The sequence below is a fragment of the Schistocerca americana genome, chromosome 6 (genome assembly GCF_021461395.2).
Source record: "Schistocerca americana isolate TAMUIC-IGC-003095 chromosome 6, iqSchAmer2.1, whole genome shotgun sequence".
Lineage (NCBI taxonomy): Eukaryota > Metazoa > Arthropoda > Insecta > Orthoptera > Acrididae > Schistocerca > Schistocerca americana.
In genome coordinates, this window is record NC_060124.1 from 371,563,793 (window position 1) to 371,584,784 (window position 20,992).

The window sequence follows — 20,992 nt, forward strand, 5'->3', positions numbered from 1 at the left end:
ACAGTCATATACTTTCTTAAAGTCCACGAAGGTTATTGAAAGAGTATGCAATTACACGGGTATGCAATTAATATAAAAGAAATTTGCCAAAAGTAAGCAATCAGTTATTTGAAGGCGATGGTTTCACACTGGAACCACTGGGACGTACAGATTTCAGCCACTTATTATTTCATGTGATACATTTGAAAGGAAATTCGCATTTTTCATTGACGCAGTCCCACATCTCGACAATTCCGTGAACTTATAATACCTCGAACGAATTATATAACAAGCAAAAATGGGACTAAAAATTAATAAATGTTTTATCGAAACTACATACTGTCTCAGTGGATTCATTTAGAAACCACTCATGAAAACTGTAGAACAATCTCATATTTACCACAGTGTGCCCCAGTTGTCTGCGTCTTGAAAGAACACCAGTGGTTTAATGCTGTAGGTAGTACTATTTCAAAACAAAATTAATGAGATGGTTGTTTAAGTCAGAAACCACTGCACCCAAAGCGTTATGGCAGTGGTGGTGCTTGTGGTTAGTGTTTAACGTCCCGTCGACAACGAGGTCATTAGAGACGGAGCGCAAGCTCGGGTTAGGGAAGGATTGGGAAGGAAATCGGTCGTGCCCTTTCAAAGGAACCATCCCGGCATTTGCCTGAAACGATTTAGGGAAATCACGGAAAACCTAAATCAGGATGGCCGGAGACGGGATTGAACCGTCGTCCTCCCGAATGCGAGTCCAGTGTGCTAACCACTGCACCACCTCGCTCGGTGCGTTATGGCAGTGTTTAATATTTCGTCCGGGACGCTTATGAAGCGGCGTATTATGTGCGGGAGGTGTTCAATAAGTAATGCACCACACTTTTCTCTGAAAGCCGATCGGTTTAATTCAGGATTCCAACACTCCATATTATTTCGCACACTTCTAGCTACAAAACAATACTATTAAACATAATCTCCGTTCAATGCGACGGCCTTACGCCACTCTACAGGTCGACGTCGAAGCCAGCATCTTGTTGCATCAATAACCTCCCCATCATCCATGTACTGCTTCCCGCAGAGTGTATCCTTCGTTGAGACAGATAGATGGAAGTTGGAAGGTGCGAGATCGGGGCTGAAGGGTAGATGAGGAAGGACGGTGATTTCATCTCGGGTGCGCATGCTTGTGTGAGGCCTGGCGTTGCCACGGGGATGGAGAATTTCGTTTGCTATTTCGTGCGCGAACACGCTGGAGTCGTTTCTTCAATGTCTTGAGGGCGGCACAAGTCATTTCAGAGTTGATCTTCGGAGTCCCAGAAGATCGTCACCACGACTTTAACGCCTGAAGTTGAGGCTTTGAACTTTCGTCAGAGGTGGTGTGGTGCCACTCCATGGACAGCCGTTATGTTTCTGGATCGAAGTTATGAACCGATATTTTATCGCCTGTGATAAAGTTCGACAAAAAATTGTCACTGTCAGCCTCTTAACGAGCAGGCAATTTGTGGTCTTCGACTAGGCGGTGAGAGACTCAGCGTGCACACACCGTTGACTACCGGTGGACGAGTATGTCAGCACTACCAACAGAGACGTCCAGTTGTGCAGCGATGTGTTTGATTGCGATCAGTCAATCACCTCGAATGAGAGTGTCCGCACGTTCCAATATTGCAGGAGTCAGAGCTTTGCGCGGCCGCCGTCACCCGGGAGACTAGACAGGTTTGCGCGACATGGTTGTGATAATGATATGCTCCTCGCCCAAGGATATTTTGTGCTTTTGTTCACTGTCAGGTCTTCGAAGTCATTTTACAAGCGCCTGCGATTATCTGCGATGCTCTGGTTTTCCTTCAAAAGAAAATAACTGCTCTCTGCTAGGAAAGCACTTCCATTACAGCCGCCGTTTTGAAATCTACGTATAGCGTTGCGAACAATCGGAATTTCATAAAACTATAGAGACTGGAGACGAAATATTCCAAGATGTCCCACAACAAATGCCGCATTTTTTTCAGCCGAAATTGGCCGAAAAAAGACTAATATGTTGCATTACTTGTCGAGCGCCCCTTGCACTTTTTTTTTTTTTCGTTGTGACCAGTAGTAAAATGGAACAAGAGCTTCGTTAAACTTCCTTTCCCGAAAGGATCATCCACTGTTAAGTGCACTTTCTTTGTACGTTAATGGCATCGGGCGGCTCATAAACTCATGACTTTTTGTTTCTTAATTGTCGGGAGGAGGACAAAGGATAAACACGCACAGAGAACATAATGTGGCCAGCGGATCTGTGGCACTGTCAAACACATCGCGGAGATCTTGTCAAAAGAGAGAAATCTCATTAAAACTCAGTAAATTGGGCTTTTTAATGAGCAGATTGCGCACAGAAAAACAAAACTGACCAAAATATGCCCTCCTCTGAATTGCGCTTGAAAATGGAGCTTCTGATATTGAGGACACGAGGACTCCAATAGTCGGTCCATTTCTCTCGTTAATATTGCCAAAATAAAGTCGACTCCTTTTCTCGTTGACTCTCAGCGTAAGGATGTAAAACAGAAACTACCAAAATCATCTGAAGGTCTCGAAATGATACAAGCTATTTTCACACACGTCGAGGTACAAAGAATGAAATGCGTAGCGGTTAGAAATCAAAGATGCCTGCGGGAAAGAAGCGACCGTCGCTTGTCTAAGAAACCATATTACCATTCGAGTGAAATTATTTAGGGGAACAGGAATCCAAAAATCCAGAGAGACATTTGTAAACTACATCTACTGCACACGATAGCAGAGTTTTAGCAATCAGTTGCGTGTATTCGTTTACATTCATTTGACTAGTGAAATATCTCACAAGTGTAAGTATTGTGGAATCTGATTAACGTCGAATCCAAATCTATCGTCAAACAGATGTTTTTCACATTCACATCGAGTGCAGGAGAAAGAAGTCACGTAACAGACAGAAGAAATTGTTGATAACAAGCGGTAATAGAACGCCAGACTTTCTGTTTGTGTTGTTTCGAAACTTAAAACACACAGCTTGTTGAATAATTATTTACTTATAAGATTTTTCTTAATCAAATAAAACTGCATATTTCCAAAGATCTTTACAAGTCTCAAACATCTGTGCCGTATACATAGAGACTGAAGCGATGAATGAAAATTTGAACCAATTTGCACGAATTAAAATTTGCACGAATGGAAATTTGTACTTGAAAACAGGTCTCCTGTTCACAAAGCGGATGCGCTAATCACTACGTCACCCTGGCACAGTGGCTTTGTACGACTGCACGGGCTGCCTTAGCACGTCTCCCTCCTCAATACAAATTCCCGTTCATGCTTCAGCCTACTTACTGTTCCCTAAAAAGTCGAACAGCATTGCAGAGGCTCTCCATCTGTATTGTAATAGCACCTCAGCTTCGAACTAAAAAGGCATCCAGCCTTAAATCCAGGCATAGTTGCTTTAATCAATTGAAACTATGTGGTTCCAGAGTCCTTTTCAAGTCTCACACATCTATGACGTATGTAGGCAGACTGAAGCGACGAATGAAAATTTATGTCATGGCCAGAATGGCATTGTGGTTGGCACATGTGCCTAGTAAACGAGAAGACCTTGATTCAAATCCCGGCCTTGGTATAAATATTGATTCTTCGCTACAGTCTGCATATAAATATTTTTATTCACAAAAATGATTAGTTTTATGAGACTAACAATCCCGCGCAGCGATTACAGAGATATTCTGAAAGAATAACTCACAAAAGACAAATTGAACAGAGATCAGTGTAAGATATATCATTGTAAGATATAGATAAGATATATGAGTGTAAGACAAATTGAACAGAGATCAGTGTAAGATATGTCAGTGGAAGATATATCAGTGATATGGTTCAGTCAAACATAAAGCTCGATGCGGCCTTACCCAAAGATCATGAATGACATAAATTAATACAGGACCTCTGATATGTTAAAGCGAACGGACGGTGTCCAGTTCCATTCACGTACTGACCTATGTAAAAGTAACTCTTTACTAGCCCTGAAATCTTTTCTAACTCGTCCAACGAGGTGGCGCAGTGGTTAACACGATGGACTCGTCTTCGGAAGAACGAACATTCAAATACGAATCTGACCACCCATATATAGGTATTAAGCAATTTTGCTAAATCGCTTTAGGCGAATGCCATCATGATTCCTTTGACAGGACACAGCGGAGTTCCTTCCCCGTCTTTTGCCAATCCGAGTTTGTGCTCCGTCTCTAATGACCTCATTGTCGATGGGTCGTTGAAGCCTAACTTTCCGTGTTCCCTTCCTCTTATCCTCATGATACCTAAGCGAGATGGTGTCTGCAGAAAGTAGGGGTAGTCTTCAGGGTTTCTCCAGTGCTGCGCCGATATTCATTCAGTGAGTCCCACTTGAAACTTCCTGGCAGATTAAAACTGGAGACGAGATACTGGCAGAAGTAAAGCTGTGGGGACGGGTCGTGAGTCGTGCTTGGGTAGCACAGATTGTAGAGCACTTGCCCGCGAAAGGCAAAGGTCCCGAGTTCGAGTCTCGGTCTGGCACACAGTTTTAATCTGCCAGAAAGTTTCATATCATCGCACACTCCGTTTCAGAGTGAAAATCTCATTCTGGAGTCCCAATTGAGTTTAGGAGCATTTCTGTTGCACTTTCATATGGGTTATATTGACCTGTTACGATCCAAAGAGCGCATTTGTGAATTCGTTTGACGTTGTCTGTTGTCTGGCTTACATCATCAGTCCAAACACTGGAATAATATTCTGTATTTGATTGCACTAACATCTTGCATCTAGTTAACTGTTTGTACCACACTCCTGAAGTTTACAGTCGCCCCCAAACGGCAGTTTCTGAAGAGCTTGCCCTAGCCTAGAGGCCAAGTAATATTAATACGCCAATGGAATTTAAATTAACATCGTGGAAGATATCGACCGTGGAAAGCATCGGCTTCATACCTACTTGCAGGGAGTGCCTGATTAATTAGGACACAGAAGAAGGCATATAGGGGTAACAACTCCAATTTAAAAACAGGTTAAAGGTTAAAAATTGGATGTAATCTGAGGAAAAATTATGAGACGCGATCAAAAAGTTTCCGGTCGATGCCCAGATTAACCCCTTGATTACATGTCAAGCCGCTTCAGAGTCGTGCTGGGTTGCATATACGCTGGATCAATGCCGTCAAACGGGAACTTTATAATTGCCTCTTATACTAGACCCGAGAGTAGCCTCCGTTGACAGTAAATGAATACCAAGTAACACAGGTTAGACAAACAGACACCTGAACCAGTGATAGATGGTCTCTATATAAAAGTACAAGCTGTCTGTACAGCGTTCAGTTTCTGTTACTGAGCACCCGTAGTGGTAGCTTTCATTTGGACGCCGCTCTGTCTACAGCTTTTGGGGATGATTGCCTCTTAAAAGTGCCACTGAAAAGTCACTTCAGGTCATTGTAGCCGCTTAGCAAATCAGCCGCTAAGATTCACTCAATAAAAATCAGCTTCAGTTTATTCTATAGAAACGTTCCTCAGAACACCTGATCAAATATTTTGCAGCCAATAAATGTTACCTCGTGTAACAAAATGGTTAAGAACAACCCTCACCCTAAGTACCACGTAATCATGCTGGATCGTTCACTATCATTCAGGACTCACCACACGTCACTTGCACAAAAGATAAATACCAGGAACAACAGTATATAGAAACTAGATGGAACTTCTTCGGGATCTCAAGTTGTCACTCTCTGTACAGCGGCCTTGGCAATTGTATGTCTTGTGGCTTAATAATGCGCACCAGTGCGGTACAGGATTGTGTATATCAGCAAGGTAGATATTCGTTTCTACAACGCAATGACATTCATAATGGGCATCTTGAGATCAAATCCTCTACCTTGCCTGACTACTCTCAGCAAAATTCCTTCATCACACTTGGGACGGCAATAATCATTGACACTTAAATGGGAAAACAGTAATAAGTTGGAGCTCTCCTAGAGTATGCCTGTACGCGAAATGGGGCTCAGTCCATCCAGCATGCGTCTCAGGTTCAGGAAACCATTCTGGACAGCTGATGAGATTCAACTACTCAAACTTGAAGATGCGTGGAAGGAGACATTGAAGCCGCGTGGGATTAACCGAGCGGTCTAGGGCGCTGCAGTCATGGACTGTGTGGCTGCTCCCGGCGGAGGTTCGAGTCCTCCATCGGGCATGGGTGTGTGTGTTTCTCCTTAGGATAATTTAGGTTAAGTAGTGTGTAAGCTTAGGGACAGATGACTTTATCAGCTAAGTCCCATAACATTTCACACACATTTGAACATTTGAGACATTGTAAAACAACAGCAGCATGCGTTGTCATGGCCTCGAAAACACCACATGTATATCCGGTTTGCAACTGCCTAGAGGAACTCAGTGTCAACTGAACACAGTCCTATGTGGTCACAGAAGAACGAAGTCCTTCGTGTACAAATAGGGACTGTTAGACTCTCCAGTGTGTGACTGTGAAGCATCAGAACAGATCATTGCACACAATGCAGAGTAATGTCCCAAGAGAAGGGGAAGACTGGATGGAAGTAATCAATGCTTCTTCAACAACATTGGAATGCACAGACCCTTTTGACATCACTCTATGAGGCCAATTGAGATCGAGTCTCTTCCATATTCCTTTTGCACTTTATTGTGAAAAGATTTCTGTGAATCACATCTGTGTACCCATACATAAATAAATAATAATAACTGTTCTGTCTGGTAGGTAAGTCCAGATCGGTAAGTGACCGCTAGACTGCATGGACGACTTGTGATTCAATCTTGTGTGTGAGGACTGGAGAGCGCGTCAAGAGAGGCAGAGAGAGAGACAACAGTGAACAAGTCTATTACTGTTCTCAAGTTAGTGCTCTGCAATAGATATGTACTGGTGTTGGAGAAATATGTGGAAACACCGCGAGAAAGGAATGCTACGACATAAATATAGATTCGAGGCCAGTCTGCAGGCGACGCAGTTGTATTTGAACAAGAACTTTTTCAACGGCATCAATTCGTTGCAAATGTCACTGACGATTATAAAAGTGTTCTATGCAGCGGCGCATGTGCCATGTCGGAGCTAAAATGGATAAACTGTTCGTGCTAGTATAGTTGTGGCTTCCCTAATTACGGTAGCCAAACTGTTTGGTGTTTCAAGAGAAACCGTATCGAGTATTTACTGAGTGCACTATCCGAAAATTGCCTCGAGCAATTAAACAGAGAACCGACACGTGGAGATAACATCTTGGACCTACTGATAACAATCAGTGATCGTAAGGCCGCTGCAGCATCCCTGAATATGGAAGTTAATAGGAATATAAAAAAAGGGAGGAAGGTTTATCTGTTTAGCAAGAGAAATAGAAGGCAGATTTCAGACTACCTAACAGATCAAAACGAAAATTTCTGTTCTGACACTGACGTTGTTTAGAAAGGATAGATTGCATGCAACTGGTGGTGGAACGTTCGTCGCTGTTAGTAGTAGTTTATCCTGTAGTGAAGTAGACGTGGATAGTTCCTGTGAATTATTATGGGTGGAGGTTACACTCAACAACCGAGCTAGGTTAATAATAATTGGCTCCTTTTACCGACCTCCCGACTCAGCCGCATTAGTGGCAGAACAACTGAGAGAAAATTTGGAATACATTTCACATAAATTTTCTCAGCATGTTATAGTCTTAGGTGGAGATTTCAATTTACCAGATATAGTCTGGGACACTCAGATGTTTAGGACGGGTGGTAGGGACAGAGCATCGAGTGACATTATACTGAGTGCACTATCCGAAAATTACCTCGAGAAATTAATCAGAGAACCGACTCGTGGAGATAACATCTTGGACCTACTGATAACAAACAGACCCGAAGTTTTCGACTCTGTATGTGCAGAACAGGGAATCAGTGATCATAAGGCCGTTGCAGCATCCCTGAATATGGAAGTTAATAGGAATATAAAAAAAGGGAGGAAGGTTTATCTGTTTAGCAAGAGTAATAGAAGGCAGATTTCAGACTACCTATCAGATCAAAACGAATATTTCTGTTCCGACACTGAAAATGTTGAGCGTTTATGGAAAAAGTTCAAGGCAATCGTAAAATGCGTTTTAGACAGGTACGTGCTGAGTAAAACTGTGAGGGACGGGAAAAACCCACCGTGGTACAACAACAAAGTTATAAAACCACTGCGAAAGCAAAGAGAGCTTCACTCCAAATTTAAACGCAGCCAAAACCTCTCAGACAAACAGAAGCTAAACGATATCAAAGTTAGCGTAACGAGGGCTATGCGTGAAGCGTTCAGTGAAATCGAAAGTAAAATTCTATGTACCGACTTGACAGAAAATCCTCGGAATTTCTCGTCTTACATTAAATCAGTAAGTGGCTCGAAACAGCATATCCAGACACTCCGGGATGATGATGGCATTGAAACAGAGGATGACACGCGTAAAGCTGAAATACTAAACACCTTTTCCCAAAGCTGTTTCACAGAGGAAGACCGCACTGCAGTTCCTTCTCTAAATCCTCGCACAAACGAAAAAATGGCTGACATCGAAATAAGTGTCCAAGGGATAGAAAAGCAACTGGAATCACTCAACAGAGGAAAGTCCACTGGACCTGACGGGATACCAATTCGATTCTACACAGAGTACGCGAAAGAACTTGCCCCCCTTCTAAAAGCCGTGTACCGCAAGTCTCTAGAGGAACGGAGGGTTCCAAATGATTGGAAAAGAGCACAGGTGGTCCTAGTCTTCAAGAAGGGTCGTCGAGCAGATGCGGAAAACTATAGACCTATATCTCTGACGTCGATCTGTTGTAGAATTTTAGAACATGTTTTTTGCTCGAGTATCATGTCGTTTTTGGAAACCCAGAATCTACTATGTAGGAATCAACATGCATTCCGGAAACAGCGATCGTGTGAGACCCAACTCGCTTTATTTGTTCATGAGACCCAGAAAATATTAGATACAGGCTCCCAGATAGATGCTATTTTTCTTGACTTCCGGAAGGCGTTCGATACAGTTCCGCACTGTCGCCTGATAAACAAAGTAAGAGCCTACGGAATATCAGACCAGCTGTGTGGCTGGATTGAAGAGTTTTTAGCAAACAGAACACAGCATGTTGTTATCAATGGAGAGATGTCTACAGACGTTAAAGTAACCTCTGGCGTGCCACAGGGGAGTGTTATGGGACCATTGCTTTTCGCAATATACTATATATAAATGACCTAGTAGATAGTGTCGGAAGTTCTATGCGGCTTTTCGCGGATGATGCTGTAGTATACAGAGAAGTTGCAGCATTAGAAAATTGTAGCGAAATGCAGGAAGATCTGCAGCGGATAGGCACTTGGTGCAGGGAGTGGCAACTGACCCTTAACATAGACAAATGTAATGTATTGCGAATACATTGAAAGAAGGATCCTTTATTGTATATGATAGCGGAACAAACACTGGTAGCAGTTACTTCTGTAAAATATCTGGGAGTATGCGTGCGGAACGATTTGAAGAGGAATGATCATATAAAATTAGTTGTTGGTAAGGCGGGTACCAAGTTGAGATTCATTGGGAGAGTCCATCAACAAAGGAGGTGGCTTCCAAAACATTCGTTCGACATATACTTGAGTATTGCTCATCAGTGTGGAATCCGTACCAGATCGGGTTGATGGAGGAGATAGAGGAGATCCAAAGAAGAGCGGCGCGTTTCGTCACAGGGTTATTTGGTAACCGTGATAGCGTTACGGAGAAGTTTAACACACTCAACTGGCAGACTCTGCAAGAGAGGCGCTCTGCATCGCGGTGTAGCTTGTTCGCCAGGTTTCGAGAGGGTGCGTTTCTGGATGAGGTACCGAATATATTGCTTCTCCCTACTTATACCTCCCGAGGAGATCACGAATGTAAAATTAGAGAGATTAGAGTGCGCACGGAGGCTTTCAGACAGTCGTTCTTCCCGCGAACCATACGCGACTGGAACAGGAAAGGGAGGTAATGACAGTGGCACGTAAAGTGCCCTCCGCCACACACCGTTGGGTGGCTTCTGGAGTATAAATGTAGATGTTGATATAGGGAAAGCAGAGAAACATTATCTGCTGCGTCACCACGTAGACGAAAGTGTGTATTTGATTGGTCGTGAGAGACGTTTGTTGAAGGGCATTATGACGAAAAATAAGAGCACAACAGCTGCGAAAGTCACTGCAGAACAGCACGTCGCACTCGCGAATTTTTTTAGGGAGCTCCACAAGCAGGGCGAGCTGGAATTCCAAATTCACTCATCAGTGATGAAAATACACGTATCATGGAAACTTGTTTTCGCTTGAATCTTGTTTCACACTGTTCCCATCCTCTAGTTGTGTTTTAAGTCTGGAGTACGCGGTTCCAAGCCTAGGACGCAGACTGCTACCTGCCAAGAATGAAACATGGGAGAGGTTCGCTGTTGATCTTGGCAGTCATATCATGGTACTATACGGGTCCATGGTTGCTCTGGAAGATCGCATTGGCCGGCCGGGGTGGCAGAGCCGTTCTAGGCGCTACATTCCGGAACCGTGCGACCGCTACGGTCGCAGGTTCGAATCCTGCCTCGGGCATGGATATGTGTGATGTCCTTAGGTTAGTTAGGTTTAATTAGTTCTAAGTTCTAGGGGACTGATGACCCCAGAAGTTAAGACCCATAGTGCCCAGAGCCATTTGAACCATTTGAAGATCGCATTACTGCCATGGATTACATGACCATTTTGCCTGTGCGGATACATCTCATGCAACGATATTTGCTCCACAATTGGGATGTTGTGTTCGAAGGTAACAGGGGTCCTGTCCACCCAGCTTGCCTCGTCAAGCTCCGGTTTTGTGAGCACGAGGGCGGAGTGTCGCATCTTCCCTCGCCATCATGGGTGCGTTATCTTTATCCACCTTCATCACTATTTTGCAACATGAATGGTATAAATTTCTCTTTAAATTCATGTAGGACCTGTAGTTGTACATTTCGAGAGGACTGAATGCTGTAAAAGTCTTCCTAAAACGTATTAGGCTTGGTGATAAGTTTTTTGGCGTTTTCATATTTTTGTACAGCTCCTGTAGGTGCTGACAGTAGAAGGCTATCAGTGACTCCTGGGGCAAGTAGTAACCCTTGTAAGCTGGTAGCGAAGAAGAGAACCGAGTGGTACACTTTACTGCCTCCTCCCCCCCCCCCCACCACCACCTCCCTTCAGCTCTCTCCCTACCTCCCTACTAATGTCTTCTTTTTCGTGTAGCCTGTAGGCACCGGACTTCGGGACATCAGAAACCTTAAAACGAATCCCCTGGAGACACACAATATGCTTGGTTGGTTTGTCAGTCGGTTGATTTTTGGGGAAGGGGACCAGAAAACGAGGTCACCAGTCCCCATACAGTACGGCGTTCACTTACGGCTGTTTGTTCAATTTTTGCTGCTACTCTTTAGTTGAATTCTCCTGTACGTACATGGAGTCTCATTAGCTGTAATGTAAATCTACAAATCCACCTATGCATTCACACGCTTGTGGCAGCAGAGAAACGGAATTTTTCTGGGGCGCACACTTCGGGATCCGTTAGAGATAGAAAGGAAGGGTCAACTGCTTTAGATAGACATTTGGCTATGGACCATTTTTATACCCCACAGAGGGATCGCCATACTGTAACGATACCACAGTATGAATTATACACAGTTCCTTCACCCGAGGCAAATGGAGGAAATGGGCTGCTCCATTTTGCATTAGATGTGGCGTATAATGCACCTTAATGTGCTTATGGAGGCTCCATTTATCTCGTGGGAGGTTCCTCAGAAAACCCAAAAAGAAATTTTTTGTCCATTATGAGCCGTCAGCAGCAGATATCTAAATAGCAAACAGCAGCAGATTTCTCAAATTTTAACGGTATATTCTCATAAAATTATTTCCTGAATGAAATTTTCACTCTGCAGCAGAGTGTGCGCTGATATGAAACATCCTGGCAGATTAAAACTGTGTGCCGGACCGAGACTCGAACTCGGGACCTTTACCATTCGCACGCCAGTGGTCTATCATTTGAGCTACCCAAGCACGACTCCCGACCCGCCATCACAGTTTCAATTTTGCCAGTACCTCGTCTCCTACCTTCGAAGCTTCACAGAAGCCCTTCTGCGAACGTTGCAGTACTGTGAAGTTTGGAAGGTAGGAGACGAGGTACTGACAGAATTGAAGCTGTGAGAGCGGGTCGTGAGCCGTGCTTGGGTATCTCAGATGACAGAGCACATTCCCGCGAAAGACAAAGGTCCCAACTTCGAGTCTCGGCCCGACACTTAGTTTTAATCTGCCAGGAAGTTTCAACTTTTTTCCTGTTTTCAAACATCTCTACCTGTTACCGAGAAACACCCCAAAAACACGGTTTTTACCGCAGATTCCAAGACATCGATACGCAGCAGGTGTCTGTAATGTTTAAAATATGTTCCTAATATCCCAATCTCGGAAAACCTTGAAAATTTTGTTAATATCCTTATCCGTTTCCGAGACAGAGAGGTTCAAATTTACCCTACGTGTACACGTAAAATAGCACGTAAAATCCGATGAGAGGCGAAAATGATGTTTATAAAATGCCAATTCACGCAGAAGTATGCTATGAAGTGTATCCGTTGCCATCAGAAGAGTTCTGGGAAACTCATGTTGTAGTACTGAAGCATATGGAAAATTTTTGTGAGCGTAAATTCCGGTCTGAGTTTTGAAATGAGTTTTGCATTATTTCAATTTCACGTAAGTAAACTATCAAAATTATACTGAGCCATAAAGTTCTTTTGTACAGGTGACATGCCCTCCTACAGCAGTGAAAAAGAAGGAAACCACGGCAAATTACTCCTATCGGATCACAAAAAAGGCGAATAGCTCCTGTTTAAAGGACTCTCACTGAAAGGTGGAGTACCAGCTGCCTCATTCATCCTTCCTCAGCACCTTTAAAAATGTTCCCAAAAACTTTTGGCATGTGAACATGTTATTGCTTGTTTATGCCGAGAGAGAGGAAGTGACAAGGGGCTAGAGAAGGAAAAGTGTCAGAGAAATGGAGGGAGATAGTGGCAATGGAACATAGTTGACAGCGATAGAACAGTGCTAGAAAAAGAAAGACAGTGCCAGGGAGAGAGGAATAAATAGGAAGAGAATGTGGGAATGGGTAAGAACCAGTGATAATGAGAGACAGAACCTATGACAATGACAACGAGGAAGAGAGAGAGATAGTGAGAGAGAGAAGAGACAGTAGCAGTGGGAAGGAATGAGTGAGATACTAGCAGTAACAGAGAGGCGGCACTTAGAGTGAAAGAAAACAGTATTAGTGGGACAGAACGAAAGAGACTGTGCCTGAGAGAGGACAGTGACATTTAGGGCGATACAATGACAATGAGTTGGGCTGAATGAGTGAGTGAGAATGGGCAAGTTTGATGAATGGTTACGAGCTACGAATAGCGGTGGACTAGTGGGTGTGAGCGAGTTACAGTTAGGGGAGCTTGTGGGAATGAGAGATGGGTTGCTTGTTAAAAAGAGCACGACTATGTTCTCATGCCAACATTTTTGGAGAAATTCTTGAAAGTGCTCAGGAACGTAGAATGAGGCACCTTGTACCATCACTTTTCCTCGGAGTCTTTTAAATAGGAGCATTTTCACCTTTTTCGTGCGACGATAGGAACCACTAGTTTTATGCCGCTCAAGATTCAATGGTGATGAATGAGCTGTTTTTCACGCAGCGTGGTGAAACTACGATGTTAATATCGCTTTAGAAGTCGCAGAAAGACTGGCCGTCGTTATGTGAGACCTCTGACCTTTCTGCGCTTTAACAGCATTCTGTGACAAGGAAAACAGCAGTCCTAGTGGTCAAGCTCAGCTGGAAGTGCTCATGCTACACTGACTCTCCTCTGCTCGCCTCGACTATTGCGTGCCGTATGATAAGCCAGCTCTGGGAGAGGGGAGGAGTCAGCTCTTTCGTCGCGCAGAGGGAGGCAGTAAAACCGTCAACGAGGACCAGAAAAGTCCAGAGTCACGCGAAAAACTCCCTATCGCCGTGCCGCCACCACGCGTCCGAATGTCAGCAGCAGGTCGACACGTTTCTGCTTTTTCATTATTTCCAGTGACGTCAATACTGCGCTCACCACCGACTGAAACCCATACACACTTCATTGTCGGCATCTCTCGTCTTTTTCCGGAAAGGCAAATACCCCGACTCGAAAGGGTAAAATCGAATGATATTTATATAAAGAGAAAAGTAGAGAAAAAACTAAACAAAGCTAAAGCAAATAATAAGGAACGCATATGGGGACACCTGGAACAGGTTTGTTATGCAAAAAGAAAAATATGTGCATAGACGTATGGACTTCTCTTACAAACTTTTGAGAAACTTGAGTAATTTGGAGACAGATACTGTGAAGATGGGTATAATCGATTTGTTGGAACACTATCAGGATCTTTAGTGAAAGGATAAACAGGCGATAGAAGAAGAGAAGATAGCGGATTCAGAGGCTTAAATGCCATAACTACAGAAAAGCTGGCAGAAGAATGAAGGAAGACGAAAACGGGAATCACTGCGGAACTACCGAAATAAGGAGTATTAATACTAAAATACTGCTTTCTGCATATGATATATTTGTGCTGCGTCGAAAACAGGGAACTGGAGCAGTGGAGAGTATGGAGAGTAACGAATATAGTATCAGTCTTCAACAAAAGGAGATGTTCAGTACAACAATAACAGGGGAATACTATCTTGAACACAGGATGCAAAATAAGTACTAAGATACTTAACGCTCGTTTGCAACCCATACCAGAAGCCAAGTTATATCATGTTCAACATGGGTTTAGGAAAGGAAGACCTTGCTCAGATAATATACACACAATAAATGGAATATTGGAGAAGTGAATATAACCTTCCGACGCACTATACTGTGTTAGTTGATACTGAAAAGGCATTCGACAATATAGCCAGGAAGACACTATGGGGAATTTTACAAAGACATGGATATCTCAAATGTCTTAAATTAGCAATAAAGATCATGTATTTGAACACTCAGATAATTTTTCAAAATATAAGAGGGCAGCATGTATTAATAATAAATCAAGGAGTAAGACGAAGATACAGTCTCCCTCTGACAGTTCTGAATACATATTTAGAAGACTCCACTTTCTGAATACATACACTCCTGGAAATGGAAAAAAGAACACATTGACACTGGTGTGTCAGACCCACCATACTTGCTCCGGACACTGCGAGAGGGCTGTACAAGCAATGATCACACGCACGGCACAGCGGACACACCAGGAACCGCGGTGTTGGCCGTCGAATGGCGCTAGCTGCGCAGCATTTGTGCACCGCCGCCGTCAGTGTCAGCCAGTTTGCCGTGGCATACGGAGCTCCATCGCAGTCTTTAACACTGGTAGCATGCCGCGACAGCGTGGACGTGAACCGTATGTGCAGTTGACGGACTTTGAGCGAGGGCGTATAGTGGGCATGCGGGAGGGCGGGTGGACGTACCGCCGAATTGCTCAACACGTGGGGCGTGAGGTCTCCACAGTACATCGATGTTGTCGCCAGTGGTCGGCGGAAGGTGCACGTGCCCGTCGACCTGGGACCGGACCGCAGCGACGCACGGATGCACGCCAAGACCGTAGGATCCTACGCAGTGCCGTAGGGGACCGCACCGCCACTTCTCAGCAAATTAGGGACACTGTTGCTCCTGGGGTATCGGCGAGGACCATTCGCAACCGTCTCCATGAAGCTGGGCTACGGTCCCGCACACCGTTAGGCCGTCTTCCGCTCACGCCCCAACTTCGTGCAGCCCGCCTCCAGTGGTGTCGCGACAGGCGTCAATGGAGGGACGAATGGAGACGTGTCGTCTTCAGCGATGAGAGTCGCTTCTGCCTTGGTGCCAATGATGGTCGTATGCGTGTTTGGCGCCGTGCAGGTGAGCACCACAATCAGGACTGCATACGACCGAGGCACACAGGGCCAACATCCGGCATCATGGTGTGGGGAGCGATCTCCTACACTGGCCGTACACCACTGGTGATCGTCGAGGGGACAATGAATAGTGCACGGTACATCCAAACCGTCATCGAACCCATCGTTCTACCATTCCTAGACCGGCAAGGGAACGTGCTGTTCCAACAGGACAATGCACGTCCGCATGTATCCCGTGCCACCCAACGTGCCCTGGCCAGCAAGATCTCCGGATCTGTCCCCCATTGAGCATGTTTGGGACTGGATGAAGCGTCGTCTCACGCGGTCTGCACGTCCAGCACGAACGCTGGTCCAACTGAGGCGGCAGGTGGAAATGGCATGGCAAACCGTTCCACAGGACTACATCCAGCATCTCTACGATCGTCTCCATGGGAGAATAGCAGCCTGCATTGCTGCGAAAGGTGGATATACACTGTACTAGTGCCGACATTGTGCATGCTCTGTTGCCTGTGTATATGTGCCTGTGGTTCTGTCAGTGTGATCATGTGATGTATCTGACCCCAGGAATGTGTCAATAAAGTTTCCCCTTCCTGGGACAATGAATTCACGGTGGTCTTATTTCAATTTCCAGGAGTGTATTTAGAAGACGCCACTTGTATGTAGCAAAGTAAGTTTTCAAAACAATCTTGGACAAAACTAATTTATTAATACGCTGCTATTTCCTGACGACCGGCTCTTATACATATGACAGAAGATGGATTGCAAAGGGTATCACTTTGGTTGCAGTTGTGCTCTACCCAATATAATATAAAAAAATCCATAAACAAAATAAAGGAGACGGATTTCTTAGGAAGAAATCCCCTAAGAGATAAAATAACGATTAATAACCAAATAATTGGACAAGTCTCTTTCTTCAGCATTAAAATTAATTTAAGTTACAAATGATATGTGGCACTACAAGAAGAAGATTAAAAAGCAAATTTTACGATACCTGGATCAGGTTCTCTAATGTAATAGTTGGAAGTGAGTCACGAATAATGAGAGAAAGAATTAAAAGTCGCATACAAACAGCATAAATGAAATTTCTAAGATGTTTACAAAGATTTTCTATATGAGGTCGTTTTAGAAAGTAAGAGATAACGAAAGAGTTGAAAATATACACTGAAGCGCCAAAGAAACTGCGACAGGTATCCGTAATCAAATACAGAGATATGTAAACAGATAGAATACGGTGCAGCGGTCGGCAACCCCTATATAAGACAACAAGTGTCTGCCGCAGTTGTTAGATCGGTTATTGCTGCCATTATGGCAGGTTATCAGGACTTAAGTGAGTCTGAACGTAGTGTTACAGACGGCGTACGAGCGATGAGACACAGCATCTTCGAGGTAGCATGCAGGGGGGATTTTCCCGTGTGACCATTTGACGAATGTACCGTGAGTATCAGGAATCCGGTAAAACACCAAATCTCCGACATCACAGAGGTCAGAAAAAGATCCTGCAAAAACTGGACCAACGACGACTGACGGGAATCGTTCAACGTGACAGAAGTCCAACCCATCTGCAAATTGCTGCAGATTTCAATGCTGGGCCATCAACAAGCGTCAGCGTGCGAACCATTCAACGAAACGTCATCGATATGGGCTTTCGGAGCCGAAGGCCCACTCGTGTACCTTTGATGACTGTTCGATACAAATCTTTATGGCTCGTCTGGCCCTGACAACACCGATACTGGACTGTTGATGACTGGAAATATGTTGCCTGGTCGGACGAGCCTCATTTCAAAATGTGTAAATCAAATGGTTCTGAGCACTATGGGACTTAACATCTGAGGTCACCAGTCCCCTAGAACTTAGCGGTCGCGCGGTTCCAGACTGAAGCGCCTTGAACCGCTCGGTCACACCGGCCGGCTCAAATTGTATAGAGCGAATGAACGTGTAATGGTATCGAGACAATGTCATGAATCTATGGACGCTGGCCGGCCGGAGTGGCCGTCCGGTTCTAGGCGCTACATTCTGGAGCCGAGCCACCGCTACGGTCGTAGGATCGAATCCTGCCTCGGGCATGGATGTGTATAATGTCCTTAGGTTAGTTAGGTTTAATTAGTTCTAAGTTCTTGGCGACTGATGACCTCAGAAGTTAAGTCGCGTAGTGCTCAGAGCCATTTGAACCATTTTTTTTTATGGACGCTGCATGTCAGTAGGGGACTGTTCAAGGGCACACCTACATAAGCATCCTCTCTGATCACCTGCATCCATTCAAGTCTATTTTGCATTCCGACGGACTTGGGAAATTACAGCAGGACAATACGACACCCCACACGACCGGAATTGCTACAGAGTGGCTCCAGGAATACCCTCCTCAGTTTAAACACTTCCGCTGACTCCAATATCTTGGATGCCATGCAGAGTGCTGTTCAGCAGGTATCTTCAGCCCCTCGTACTCTTACGAATTTATAGACAGCCCTGCAGGATTCATGGTTCCCTCCAGCACTACTTCAGACATTAGTCGAGCCCATGCCACGTCGTGTTGCGGCACTTCTACGTGCTCGCCGAGACGGTACACAATATTGGGCAGGTGTACCAATTTCTTTGGCTCTTCTGTGTATATCGTAAACGGTAAAATATAACAGATTGAAAGGAAATGAAAAGATCATCTATAATTTATGACTGAAGTAAGACTACCAAAAGCGCAAGGTGACTTTTTTCAACTTCTAGGTAAGCCCAGCAGGTGTCGCACTAAAATTAGGGTACCCATAAAATAAGGATGGAAGACACTAATGACTGCACTAAAGAGACATAAATCATAATTATTTTGATTTATTTCAATAAATTTATTGAAAAGACAAATGACGAACAGATGTCTACAGCCTGCACTAGTATAATCATTATGTGTATTCCCGTACAGGACAGACATTTTAACTGAAAATCACTTGACCAGTGTCAGCTTGTAAATACCACATTGGAGTGCCTTCGTTGCTAAGAAGTATGACGCAATGTTCCGAACAATACAGGCACTTCAATATCGTGCTTAACTTACTGCCAAGAAATACTTCATTAATGAGTATTGCGAATCTGCTCGTCATAACCGTCTGTTATACAGTATTGGTTCTTGACGGGCTTGAGCATCTGTAGTCTCTAGATTTGTTAGATTTCAAATACCAGTCGTAAACACGTACAGGCAGTTACAGAAAAAGGACAAACACACCTCCGTATTTTAATAGCTAACTTTTTCTTCTTCTACAATAATGATTTGGCGTCAGTGACTGCTTCACCTTCATAAGGTTTATTCCCATCTTTTCTTTGGCCGTCCCAAACTTCTTCTTCTGACTGGTATGTATCTGCCTGCTGCTTGTTACGCCAGCATTTTTCCGAAAACAGTCATGTAACATATGAAAACTGACACAAAAAGGCCCATTTGATCGAAATTTTTAAATAAGGCCGTGAAATATGAGAAACATTAGTAACAGTAACTGTTGGTAATTGACTAAAGCAACATTACTCTTCTTTTACTCTTGATTCAAATTTGCATGCCTGGTAGCAGGGAGAATTAAAAGTTGACTGTTTCTCCAGAAAGCACCGGACGCCTGAGATAAACATCTGGAACATGTATTGCGGTATGGCGGTTTTGGGCCTCTGAAAACGCGAGACGTCACTGAATATGTTGACTCTGCAAGAAAGAAATGTTCACGCAATGTACGAACGGCCACCACTGCCTAAAGTAAAGTCTACCACCAGTCTTAGACACTGAGAGCTGATATTGTCTCCACCATGTGAGCCGTTGTTTTGGGGACTAGAAAAATTTCGAGCTGATCTGCACTTAGCCACAGGCAAGGGTCTTTGCTTCCGCCAACGATTGATTCTGCAGCCACTTCATTATTTGCAGCGACATTAGCCATAGCAAGGAGATTACCGTCAGGTTCACTCTGCGGACTTGTATTTTAACGTCAGTGAATAGTATGCTTTCAACGTAACGCGCAGGTGTGATATATTCCCTTCAGTAGTGCTATCCGTATTCAGTTAACATCACAACAATCATTGGGCGCCTTGGGATTACAACTGATTCACTTGCATGATTGATCACTAGAATCTTTCCCGAGTAGTGTGATGGGCAGCTGGCTGGAAGCTGTCTGACCCGCTACGTGGATCTGCTGCATTCTGTCACAGAAATCTTTGCTCACCCATTGGCTGACCTTTCGCTGATCTTTACTATCCCCGACGTACAAGTGGTGGTCTGGTGATGGCGGCGGGTGTCTGGGTGACCGTTAGCTCGGCTGCCTACCAGCGATGGCATAAAGCAGCTTTTGTTGTAATGCTGCGTCAACCAGTCGTTACCAGAGTGTTGCCTTTCACTGGCGTAAAGTTGATATGGAGCAGTTTCCAGTCCGCTGTCTGTGCGGCTGGTCCCAGCGGAGGTTCGAGTCCTCCCTCGGGCATGTGTGTGTGTGTTTATCCTTAGGATAATATAGGCTAAGTAGTGTGTAAGCTTAGGGACTGATGAACTTACCAATCAAGTCCCATAAGATTTCACACACATTTGAACATTTTGAACCAGTCCTCTGTGTCACCAGCCGCTTGCCTTCATGGCGCATGGCGGTAAGTAGATCACTTTGTCCCGGTATTCCATCCGCACCACGACATATATATACAGTGATTGTGATTAAACATAAACTTTCAAACCGCTGCAGAAATAAAACGACTGGTCAGAATGACGTTAAATTGGAACGGAATGTTATCGGAGAAGGGGATAACGTATGGCAGAGGAAAAATAAATAGTTACAAAATGTAGCATCCTAACGTAATAGTGGTCGACTATTTACAAACAAACATGTGGGCTGTGTTGTATGTAAACATAGTGTATTTCACGAGTGCACATCGTAATAGTTAAATATGCAGCTAAACTTTATAAAACTTAAATATGGGCGTGAAAATGATAATACGTGTGTAACTAAGTGGCAAAACTGTCACCACAGCGTAACTATTATAATGGTGCTTCATATTAATTGATCTCCAGCAGTATAAACTTGTACATGAATGTATAAACACCTGAGGATGGGCGCAAGCCCGAAACCGGTCCTGTGATACATAAATAACCTTTTATTGTGACTGGTAGTGAATATTTTTCT

At 44.2% G+C, this 20,992-nt stretch overlaps 1 protein-coding gene and 1 non-coding gene across 2 annotated transcripts in view; one reads left to right on the top strand and one right to left on the bottom strand.

Moving 5' to 3' along the window:
- Positions 1-20,992, top strand: part of LOC124619430 — a 641,742-nt gene that overhangs the window by 442,928 nt on the left and 177,822 nt on the right. The gene's annotated exons all lie outside the window — the stretch shown is intronic.
- Positions 688-760, bottom strand: Trnaa-cgc. Its single transcript has one exon. It is a non-coding gene; the product is annotated as a tRNA-Ala (tRNA).